This window comes from Oncorhynchus masou, chromosome 19, assembly GCF_036934945.1.
Source record: "Oncorhynchus masou masou isolate Uvic2021 chromosome 19, UVic_Omas_1.1, whole genome shotgun sequence".
NCBI lineage: Eukaryota > Metazoa > Chordata > Actinopteri > Salmoniformes > Salmonidae > Oncorhynchus > Oncorhynchus masou.
Genome location: NC_088230.1, coordinates 39,883,899 through 39,896,970, shown reverse-complemented (window position 1 = coordinate 39,896,970; position 13,072 = coordinate 39,883,899).

Here is a 13,072-nt window from a genome sequence, read left to right as displayed (position 1 = left end):
CAGTCACAGTTATCAAATACCATACAACACTCCTGTTTCTGTGAACAGTCACAGTTATAAAATACCATACAACACTCCTGTTTCTGTGAACAGTCAGTTATCAAATACCATACAACACTCCTGTTTCAGTGAACAGTCACAGTTATCAAATACCATACAACACTCCTGTTTCAGTGAACAGTCACAGTTATCAAATACCATACAACACTCCTGTTTCAGTGAACAGTCTGTTATCAAATACCATACAACACTCCTGTTTCAGTGAACAGTCAGTTATCAAATACCATACAACACTCCTGTTTCAGTGAACAGTCACAGTTATCAAATACCATACAACACTCCTGTTTCTGTGAACAGTCACAGTTATAAAATACCATACAACACTCCTGTTTCTGTGAACAGTCAGTTATCAAATACCATACAACACTCCTGTTTCAGTGAACAGTCACAGTTATCAAATACCATACAACACTCCTGTTTCTGTGAACAGTCACAGTTATCAAATACCATACAACACTCCTGTTTCTGTGAACAGTCACAGTTATCAAATACCATACAACACTCCTGTTTCTGTGAACAGTCAGTTATCAAATACCATACAACACTCCTGTTTCTGTGAACAGTCAGTTATCAAATACCATACAACACTCCTGTTTCAGTGAACAGTCAGTTATCAAATACCATACAACACTCCTGTTTCTGTGAACAGTCAGTTATCAAATACCATACAACACTCCTGTTTCTGTGAACAGTCAGTTATCAAATACCATACAACACTCCTGTTTCTGTGAACAGTCAGTTATCAAATACCATACAACACTCCTGTTTCTGTGAACAGTCAGTTATCAAATACCATACAACACTCCTGTTTCTGTGAACAGTCAGTTATCAAATACCATACAACACTCCTGTTTCAGTGAACAGTCAGTTATCAAATACCATACAACACTCCTGTTTCTGTGAACAGTCAGTTATCAAATACCATACAACACTCCTGTTTCTGTGAACAGTCAGTTATCAAATACCATACAACACTCCTGTTTCTTTGAACAGTCAGTTATCAAATACCATACAACACTCCTGTTTCAGTGAACAGTCAGTTATCAAATACCATACAACACTCCTGTTTCTGTGAACAGTCAGTTATCAAATACCATACAACACTCCTGTTTCAGTGAACAGTCAGTTATCAAATACCATACAACACTCCTGTTTCTGTGAACAGTCACAGTTATCAAATACCATACAACACTCCTGTTTCAGTGAACAGTCAGTTATCAAATACCATACAACACTCCTGTTTCTGTGAACAGTCAGTTATCAAATACCATACAACACTACTGTTTCTGTGAACAGTCTGTTATCAAATACCATACAACACTCCTGTTTCTGTGAACAGTCAGTTATCAAATACCATACAACACTCCTGTTTCTGTGAACAGTCAGTTATCAAATACCATACAACACTCCTGTTTCTGTGAACAGTCAGTTATCAAATACCATACAACACTCCTGTTTCTGTGAACAGTCAGTTATCAAATACCATACAACACTCCTGTTTCTGTGAACAGTCAGTTATCAAATACCATACAACACTCCTGTTTCAGTGAACAGTCTGTTATCAAATACCATACAACACTCCTGTTTCAGTGAACAGTCAGTTATCAAATACCATACAACACTCCTGTTTCAGTGAACAGTCACAGTTATCAAATACCATACAACACTCCTGTTTCTGTGAACAGTCACAGTTATGAAATACCATACAACACTCCTGTTTCTGTGAACAGTCAGTTATCAAATACCATACAACACTCCTGTTTCAGTGAACAGTCAGTTATCAAATACCATACAACACTCCTGTTGCTGTGAACAGTCAGTTATCAAATACCATACAACACTCCTGTTTCTGTGAACAGTCACAGTTATCAAATACCATACAACACTCCTGTTTCTGTGAACAGTCAGTTATCAAATACCATACAACACTACTGTTTCTGTGAACAGTCAGTTATCAAATACCATACAACACTCCTGTTTCTGTGAACAGTCAGTTATCAAATACCATACAACACTCCTGTTGCTGTGAACAGTCAGTTATCAAATACCATACAACACTCCTGTTTCTGTGAACAGTCAGTTATCAAATACCATACAACACTCCTGTTTCAGTGAACAGTCTGTTATCAAATACCATACAACACTCCTGTTTCAGTGAACAGTCAGTTATCAAATACCATACAACACTCCTGTTTCAGTGAACAGTCACAGTTATCAAATACCATACAACACTCCTGTTTCTGTGAACAGTCACAGTTATGAAATACCATACAACACTCCTGTTTCTGTGAACAGTCAGTTATCAAATACCATACAACACTCCTGTTTCAGTGAACAGTCAGTTATCAAATACCATACAACACTCCTGTTGCTGTGAACAGTCAGTTATCAAATACCATACAACACTCCTGTTTCTGTGAACAGTCACAGTTATCAAATACCATACAACACTCCTGTTTCTGTGAACAGTCAGTTATCAAATACCATACAACACTACTGTTTCTGTGAACAGTCAGTTATCAAATACCATACAACACTCCTGTTTCTGTGAACAGTCAGTTATCAAATACCATACAACACTCCTGTTGCTGTGAACAGTCAGTTATCAAATACCATACAACACTCCTGTTTCTGTGAACAGTCACAGTTATCAAATACCATACAACACTCCTGTTTCTGTGAACAGTCAGTTATCAAATACCATACAACACTCCTGTTTCTGTGAACAGTCAGTTATCAAATACCATACAACACTCCTGTTTCTGTGAACAGTCAGTTATCAAATACCATACAACACTCCTGTTTCAGTGAACAGTCAGTTATCAAATACCATACAACACTCCTGTTTCTGTGAACAGTCAGTTATCAAATACCATACAACACTCCTGTTTCTGTGAACAGTCAGTTATCAAATACCATACAACACTCCTGTTTCTTTGAACAGTCAGTTATCAAATACCATACAACACTCCTGTTTCAGTGAACAGTCAGTTATCAAATACCATACAACACTCCTGTTTCTGTGAACAGTCAGTTATCAAATACCATACAACACTCCTGTTTCAGTGAACAGTCAGTTATCAAATACCATACAACACTCCTGTTTCTGTGAACAGTCACAGTTATCAAATACCATACAACACTCCTGTTTCAGTGAACAGTCAGTTATCAAATACCATACAACACTCCTGTTTCAGTGAACAGTCAGTTATCAAATACCATACAACACTACTGTTTCTGTGAACAGTCTGTTATCAAATACCATACAACACTCCTGTTTCTGTGAACAGTCAGTTATCAAATACCATACAACACTCCTGTTTCTGTGAACAGTCAGTTATCAAATACCATACAACACTCCTGTTTCTGTGAACAGTCAGTTATCAAATACCATACAACACTCCTGTTTCTGTGAACAGTCAGTTATCAAATACCATACAACACTCCTGTTTCTGTGAACAGTCAGTTATCAAATACCATACAACACTCCTGTTTCAGTGAACAGTCTGTTATCAAATACCATACAACACTCCTGTTTCAGTGAACAGTCAGTTATCAAATACCATACAACACTCCTGTTTCAGTGAACAGTCACAGTTATCAAATACCATACAACACTCCTGTTTCTGTGAACAGTCACAGTTATGAAATACCATACAACACTCCTGTTTCTGTGAACAGTCAGTTATCAAATACCATACAACACTCCTGTTTCAGTGAACAGTCAGTTATCAAATACCATACAACACTACTGTTTCTGTGAACAGTCAGTTATCAAATACCATACAACACTCCTGTTTCAGTGAACAGTCTGTTATCAAATACCATACAACACTCCTGTTTTTGTGAACAGTCACAGTTATCAAATACCATACAACACTCCTGTTGCTGTGAACAGTCAGTTATCAAATACCATACAACACTCCTGTTTCAGTGAACAGTCAGTTATCAAATACCATACAACACTCCTGTTTCTGTGAACAGTCAGTTATCAAATACCATACAACACTCCTGTTTCTGTGAACAGTCACAGTTATCAAATACCATACAACACTCCTGTTTCTGTGAACAGTCTGTTATCAAATACCATACAACACTCCTGTTTCTGTGAACAGTCTGTTATCAAATACCATACAACACTCCTGTTTCTGTGAACAGTCTGTTATCAAATACCATACAACACTCCTGTTTCTGTGAACAGTCACAGTTATCAAATACCATACAACACTCCTGTTTCTGTGAACAGTCAGTTATCAAATACCATACAACACTCCTGTTTCTGTGAACAGTCACAGTTATCAAATACCATACAACACTCCTGTTTCTGTGAACAGTCAGTTATCAAATACCATACAACACTCCTGTTTCTGTGAACAGTCACAGTTATCAAATACCATACAACACTCCTGTTTCAGTGAACAGTCACAGTTATCAAATACCATACAACACTCCTGTTTCAGTGAACAGTCAGTTATCAAATACCATACAACACTCCTGTTTCTGTGAACAGTCTGTTATCAAATACCATACAACACTCCTGTTTCAGTGAACAGTCAGTTATCAAATACCATACAACACTCCTGTTTCTGTGAACAGTCAGTTATCAAATACCATACAACACTCCTGTTTCAGTGAACAGTCAGTTATCAAATACCATACAACACTCCTGTTTCTGTGAACAGTCAGTTATCAAATACCATACAACACTCCTGTTTCTGTGAACAGTCAGTTATCAAATACCATACAACACTACTGTTTCTGTGAACAGTCAGTTATCAAATACCATACAACACTACTGTTTCTGTGAACAGTCTGTTATCAAATACCATACAACACTCCTGTTTCAGTGAACAGTCAGTTATCAAATACCATACAACACTCCTGTTTCAGTGAACAGTCAGTTATCAAATACCATACAACACTCCTGTTTCTGTGAACAGTCAGTTATCAAATACCATACAACACTCCTGTTTCTGTGAACAGTCAGTTATCAAATACCATACAACACTCCTGTTTCAGTGAACAGTCTGTTATCAAATACCATACAACACTCCTGTTTCAGTGAACAGTCAGTTATCAAATACCATACAACACTCCTGTTTCAGTGAACAGTCACAGTTATCAAATACCATACAACACTCCTGTTTCTGTGAACAGTCACAGTTATGAAATACCATACAACACTCCTGTTTCTGTGAACAGTCAGTTATCAAATACCATACAACACTCCTGTTTCAGTGAACAGTCAGTTATCAAATACCATACAACACTACTGTTTCTGTGAACAGTCAGTTATCAAATACCATACAACACTCCTGTTTCAGTGAACAGTCTGTTATCAAATACCATACAACACTCCTGTTTTTGTGAACAGTCACAGTTATCAAATACCATACAACACTCCTGTTGCTGTGAACAGTCAGTTATCAAATACCATACAACACTCCTGTTTCAGTGAACAGTCAGTTATCAAATACCATACAACACTCCTGTTTCTGTGAACAGTCAGTTATCAAATACCATACAACACTCCTGTTTCTGTGAACAGTCACAGTTATCAAATACCATACAACACTCCTGTTTCTGTGAACAGTCAGTTATCAAATACCATACAACACTCCTGTTTCTGTGAACAGTCTGTTATCAAATACCATACAACACTCCTGTTTCTGGGAACAGTCAGTTATCAAATACCATACAACACTCCTGTTTCTGTGAACAGTCACAGTTATCAAATACCATACAACACTCCTGTTTCTGTGAACAGTCACAGTTATCAAATACCATACAACACTCCTGTTTCTGTGAACAGTCAGTTATCAAATACCATACAACACTCCTGTTTCTGTGAACAGTCACAGTTATCAAATACCATACAACACTCCTGTTTCTGTGAACAGTCAGTTATCAAATACCATACAACACTCCTGTTTCTGTGAACAGTCACAGTTATCAAATACCATACAACACTCCTGTTTCAGTGAACAGTCACAGTTATCAAATACCATACAACACTCCTGTTTCAGTGAACAGTCAGTTATCAAATACCATACAACACTCCTGTTTCTGTGAACAGTCTGTTATCAAATACCATACAACACTCCTGTTTCAGTGAACAGTCAGTTATCAAATACCATACAACACTCCTGTTTCTGTGAACAGTCAGTTATCAAATACCATACAACACTACTGTTTCTGTGAACAGTCAGTTATCAAATACCATACAACACTACTGTTTCTGTGAACAGTCTGTTATCAAATACCATACAACACTCCTGTTTCAGTGAACAGTCAGTTATCAAATACCATACAACACTCCTGTTTCTGTGAACAGTCAGTTATCAAATACCATACAACACTCCTGTTTCAGTGAACAGTCAGTTATCAAATACCATACAACACTACTGTTTCTGTGAACAGTCTGTTATCAAATACCATACAACACTCCTGTTTCAGTGAACAGTCACAGTTATCAAATACCATACAACACTCCTGTTTCAGTGAACAGTCTGTTATCAAATACCATACAACACTCCTGTTTCAGTGAACAGTCAGTTATCAAATACCATACAACACTCCTGTTTCAGTGAACAGTCAGTTATCAAATACCATACAACACTCCTGTTTCAGTGAACAGTCAGTTATCAAATACCATACAACACTCCTGTTTCAGTGAACAGTCACAGTTATCAAATACCATACAACACTCCTGTTTCTGTGAACAGTCACAGTTATAAAATACCATACAACACTCCTGTTTCTGTGAACAGTCACAGTTATCAAATACCATACAACACTCCTGTTTCAGTGAACAGTCACAGTTATCAAATACCATACAACACTCCTGTTTCAGTGAACAGTCACAGTTATCAAATACCATACAACACTCCTGTTTCAGTGAACAGTCTGTTATCAAATACCATACAACACTCCTGTTTCAGTGAACAGTCAGTTATCAAATACCATACAACACTCCTGTTTCAGTGAACAGTCAGTTATCAAATACCATACAACACTCCTGTTTCTGTGAACAGTCACAGTTATAAAATACCATACAACACTCCTGTTTCTGTGAACAGTCAGTTATCAAATACCATACAACACTCCTGTTTCAGTGAACAGTCACAGTTATCAAATACCATACAACACTCCTGTTTCTGTGAACAGTCACAGTTATCAAATACCATACAACACTCCTGTTTCTGTGAACAGTCACAGTTATCAAATACCATACAACACTCCTGTTTCAGTGAACAGTCAGTTATCAAATACCATACAACACTCCTGTTTCAGTGAACAGTCAGTTATCAAATACCATACAACACTCCTGTTTCTGTGAACAGTCAGTTATCAAATACCATACAACACTCCTGTTTCTGTGAACAGTCAGTTATCAAATACCATACAACACTCCTGTTTCTGTGAACAGTCAGTTATCAAATACCATACAACACTCCTGTTTCAGTGAACAGTCAGTTATCAAATACCATACAACACTCCTGTTTCTGTGAACAGTCAGTTATCAAATACCATACAACACTCCTGTTTCAGTGAACAGTCAGTTATCAAATACCATACAACACTCCTGTTTCTGTGAACAGTCAGTTATCAAATACCATACAACACTCCTGTTTCTGTGAACAGTCAGTTATCAAATACCATACAACACTCCTGTTTCTGTGAACAGTCAGTTATCAAATACCATACAACACTCCTGTTTCAGTGAACAGTCAGTTATCAAATACCATACAACACTCCTGTTTCTGTGAACAGTCAGTTATCAAATACCATACAACACTCCTGTTTCTGTGAACAGTCAGTTATCAAATACCATACAACACTCCTGTTTCTTTGAACAGTCAGTTATCAAATACCATACAACACTCCTGTTTCAGTGAACAGTCAGTTATCAAATACCATACAACACTCCTGTTTCTGTGAACAGTCAGTTATCAAATACCATACAACACTCCTGTTTCTGTGAACAGTCTGTTATCAAATACCATAAAACACTCCTGTTTCTGTGAACAGTCACAGTTATCAAATACCATACAACACTCCTGTTTCAGTGAACAGTCAGTTATCAAATACCATACAACACTCCTGTTTCTGTGAACAGTCAGTTATCAAATACCATACAACACTCCTGTTTCTGTGAACAGTCAGTTATTAAATACCATACAACACTCCTGTTTCAGTGAACAGTCAGTTATCAAATACCATACAACACTCCTGTTTCTGTGAACAGTTTGTTATCAAATACCATACAACACTCCTGTTTCTGTGAACAGTCAGTTATCAAATACCATACAACACTCCTGTTTCAGTGAACAGTCAGTTATCAAATACCATACAACACTCCTGTTTCTGTGAACAGTCAGTTATCAAATACCATACAACACTCCTGTTTCTGTGAACAGTCAGTTATTAAATACCATACAACACTCCTGTTTCAGTGAACAGTCAGTTATCAAATACCATACAACACTCCTGTTTCTGTGAACAGTTTGTTATCAAATACCATACAACACTCCTGTTTCTGTGAACAGTCAGTTATCAAATACCATACAACACTCCTGTTTCTGTGAACAGTCAGTTATCAAATACCATACAACACTCCTGTTTCTGTGAACAGTCACAGTTATCAAATACCATACAACACTCCTGTTTTTGTGAACAGTCACAGTTATCAAATACCATACAACACTCCTGTTTCAGTGAACAGTCTGTTATCAAATACCATACAACACTCCTGTTTCAGTGAACAGTCAGTTATCAAATACCATACAACACTCCTGTTTCTGTGAACAGTCAGTTATCAAATACCATACAACACACCTGTTTCAGTGAACAGTCTGTTATCAAATACCATACAACACTCCTGTTTCTGTGAACAGTCAGTTATCAAATACCATACAACACTCCTGTTTCAGTGAACAGTCAGTTATCAAATACCATACAACACTCCTGTTTCAGTGAACAGTCAGTTATCAAATACCATACAACACTCCTGTTTCTGTGAACAGTCAGTTATCAAATACCATACAACACTCCTGTTTCTGTGAACAGTCTGTTATCAAATACCATAAAACACTCCTGTTTCTGTGAACAGTCACAGTTATCAAATACCATACAACACTCCTGTTTCAGTGAACAGTCAGTTATCAAATACCATACAACACTCCTGTTTCTGTGAACAGTCAGTTATCAAATACCATACAACACTCCTGTTTCTGTGAACAGTCAGTTATTAAATACCATACAACACTCCTGTTTCAGTGAACAGTCAGTTATCAAATACCATACAACACTCCTGTTTCTGTGAACAGTTTGTTATCAAATACCATACAACACTCCTGTTTCTGTGAACAGTCAGTTATCAAATACCATACAACACTCCTGTTTCAGTGAACAGTCAGTTATCAAATACCATACAACACTCCTGTTTCTGTGAACAGTCAGTTATCAAATACCATACAACACTCCTGTTTCTGTGAACAGTCAGTTATTAAATACCATACAACACTCCTGTTTCAGTGAACAGTCAGTTATCAAATACCATACAACACTCCTGTTTCTGTGAACAGTTTGTTATCAAATACCATACAACACTCCTGTTTCTGTGAACAGTCAGTTATCAAATACCATACAACACTCCTGTTTCTGTGAACAGTCAGTTATCAAATACCATACAACACTCCTGTTTCTGTGAACAGTCACAGTTATCAAATACCATACAACACTCCTGTTTTTGTGAACAGTCACAGTTATCAAATACCATACAACACTCCTGTTTCAGTGAATAGTCTGTTATCAAATACCATACAACACTCCTGTTTCAGTGAACAGTCAGTTATCAAATACCATACAACACTCCTGTTTCTGTGAACAGTCAGTTATCAAATACCATACAACACACCTGTTTCAGTGAACAGTCTGTTATCAAATACCATACAACACTCCTGTTTCTGTGAACAGTCAGTTATCAAATACCATACAACACTCCTGTTTCAGTGAACAGTCTGTTATCAAATATCATACAACACTCCTGTTTCTGTGAACAGTCAGTTATCAAATACCATACAACACTCCTGTTTCAGTGAACAGTCAGTTATCAAATACCATACAACACTCCTGTTTCTGTGAACAGTCACAGTTATCAAATACCATACAACACTCCTGTTTCTGTGAACAGTCAGTTATCAAATACCATACAACACTCCTGTTTCAGTGAACAGTCTGTTATCAAATACCATACAACACTCCTGTTTCAGTGAACAGTCTGTTATCAAATACCATACAACACTCCTGTTTCTGTGAACAGTCAGTTATCAAATACCATACAACACTCTTGTTTCAGTGAACAGTCAGTTATCAAATACCATACAACACTCCTGTTTCTGTGAACAGTCACAGTTATCAAATACCATACAACACTCCTGTTTCTGTGAACAGTCTGTTATCAAATACCATACAACACTCCTGTTTCTGTGAACAGTCAGTTATCAAATACCATACAACACTCCTGTTTCTGTGAACAGTCACAGTTTTCAAATACCATACAACACTCCTGTTTCAGTGAACAGTCAGTTATCAAATACCATACAACACTCCTGTTTCAGTGAACAGTCACAGTTATCAAATACCATACAACACTCCTGTTTCTGTGAACAGTCAGTTATCAAATACCATACAACACTCCTGTTTCTGTGAACAGTCAGTTATCAAATACCATACAACACTCCTGTTTCTGTGAACAGTCTGTTATCAAATACCATACAACACTCCTGTTTCAGTGAACAGTCAGTTATCAAATACCATACAACATTCCTGTTTCTGTGGGTACAGCTCCCTCCACATCGTTCATCTCCCTCCACATCGTTGTTCTCCCTCCACATCGTTGTTCTCCCTCCACATCGACTTCATGATGCTGGTGGTTTAATGTCCTCAGTCAGACAGCCAGTGGTAGCAGAAGCAAGAGGCAGGTGAAATCTAGCAACCTACAAGTGATCAAAATAAAAGTAATAATAATAATAATAACACCAATAATACTACTAACAGCAATAATAATAACAATAATAATAATAATAACAACAACAATAATAACAATAATAATAACAACAAAAACAATAATAATAATAATAATAACAATAATAACAATAATAATAACAATAATAATAATAATAACAATAACAACAACAACAACAATAATAATAATAATACTATTTACAATAATAATAATAATAACAATAATAATAATAATAACAATAATAACAATAAGAATACTAGTAACAAGAATAATAACAACAATACTAAAAATAACAATAATAATAATAATCATTCATTTAATTTGTACATCTCTTATTTCACACCAAAAGGCGCTGAATATATATATATATATATATATATATATATATATATATATATATATATATATATATATATATATATATTTTTTTAAATCAAAGCAATCCAAAACACAGAACATTGTAAGCAGACAATAATCAAATGGTATTTACATGTGTTGTCACTGAATGAACATACTGTAGGTCTTCGAAAGCCTGGGCACAGCAGTCCACTGCAAAGGAGTGATTTGGGCGACATGCCTAAATAAAGGTATGCTAAACAGAGAACGCACTAAATTCAAGCACTGACCTACATTTTAGCGGGCAGTGGCGCTGTATGAGGCGCTATGACGACAAATCCAATGGCTTAGTACATGGGAGGGGGGGTACACATCGCCATAAAATATAACCTAGGCTGTTTTTAGTCACATATAATAGTCACAATAAGATGCATCATGCCCCTAGGGGGCAAACGGGCACGTCCTGTTTCTCTGTAATAGTACTAGTCACTACTACCCAGAAGCCAATACAGGCTATCAATCAAATTAGAGTAGCTAGACTGTCTGACTATCTTAGCAGGCATATCTGCTGGAAATGGTTGACAAGACTTTAGAAAAGCAAGCAATAACTAAATGTATTGAATAGGACTCAAATTCCTTTCAATCTTTTACCCAGATTTTAGCAGAGATGAAGAGAAGCATATTTAGTCAGGAGGACAAAGAAAGCTGAAAAGAGGCATGCTGAGGTATGAAGAGAAATATACATATGTTTTACATAGAACTAAGCCTAATGATTATGGGCTCTAGATTGCAGGAACAAGCTGTTTCAGGTGTTTGAAAAAATGCTTAATTCTCCCAGTCTAGCCCCCCCTCTAGACCCTCCCCTCAGCCATCTTCACATACTTTGTGTCCCTTCAGATTGTTGGTGTGTATGACGCCCCTGAATAACTAAACAACCTTTTTTTCCTCCATGCACCGGAGAAACAGGGCTTATATTTCATGGCTTATATTAATTCAATCATAGGAATGTGTTCTTAACTGACTTAAAGGTTAAATAAAACATTAAAAAAACAAATAGAAATAGGTAGCTTCACATGAAATGTTGATTAATGATTTCTAATAATATTCTAATAAAATATTCTAATATTTTATCTAAAGGTAATTTTGGCATTTTTACATGTGAAGATTGCAGGGCCTCAATATACGTTTAAAAACAGATATCTATGAATGAATTTACAATAAATACATAACTTGTAAATAATGCAATGGGTCACAATTTGTTGTAGCTAAATAGCGCCATCTCGTGCACTAACTGAGGAAGAACGTCCTCAAAGCCAGCTGCCTACTGCGCATGTTATATTTTTTATAAGCCCCATCTTTCATAGCCTGTTCCCATATCTCTTTGGCATCTTTGCCAACTCCTGGTCATTCATTTGTGATGTTTGGCATTAAAATGCGTGACAAGGATTTGGCGATTATGACAGTAACCTTTTCAATGTGTTGAACTATTTTGTTTCTCAATTGTTCTTGTGAGAACTAGTGGAACGACAAGAGACCTACCTGGTTAAGTAAAGGTGAAATAAAACATATTTAAAAATAAAAAGAGAAAGAATTGTCAGTGCAACGTCGTCCGACACGTTGTAGGACGTCATTGTAAATAAGAATGTG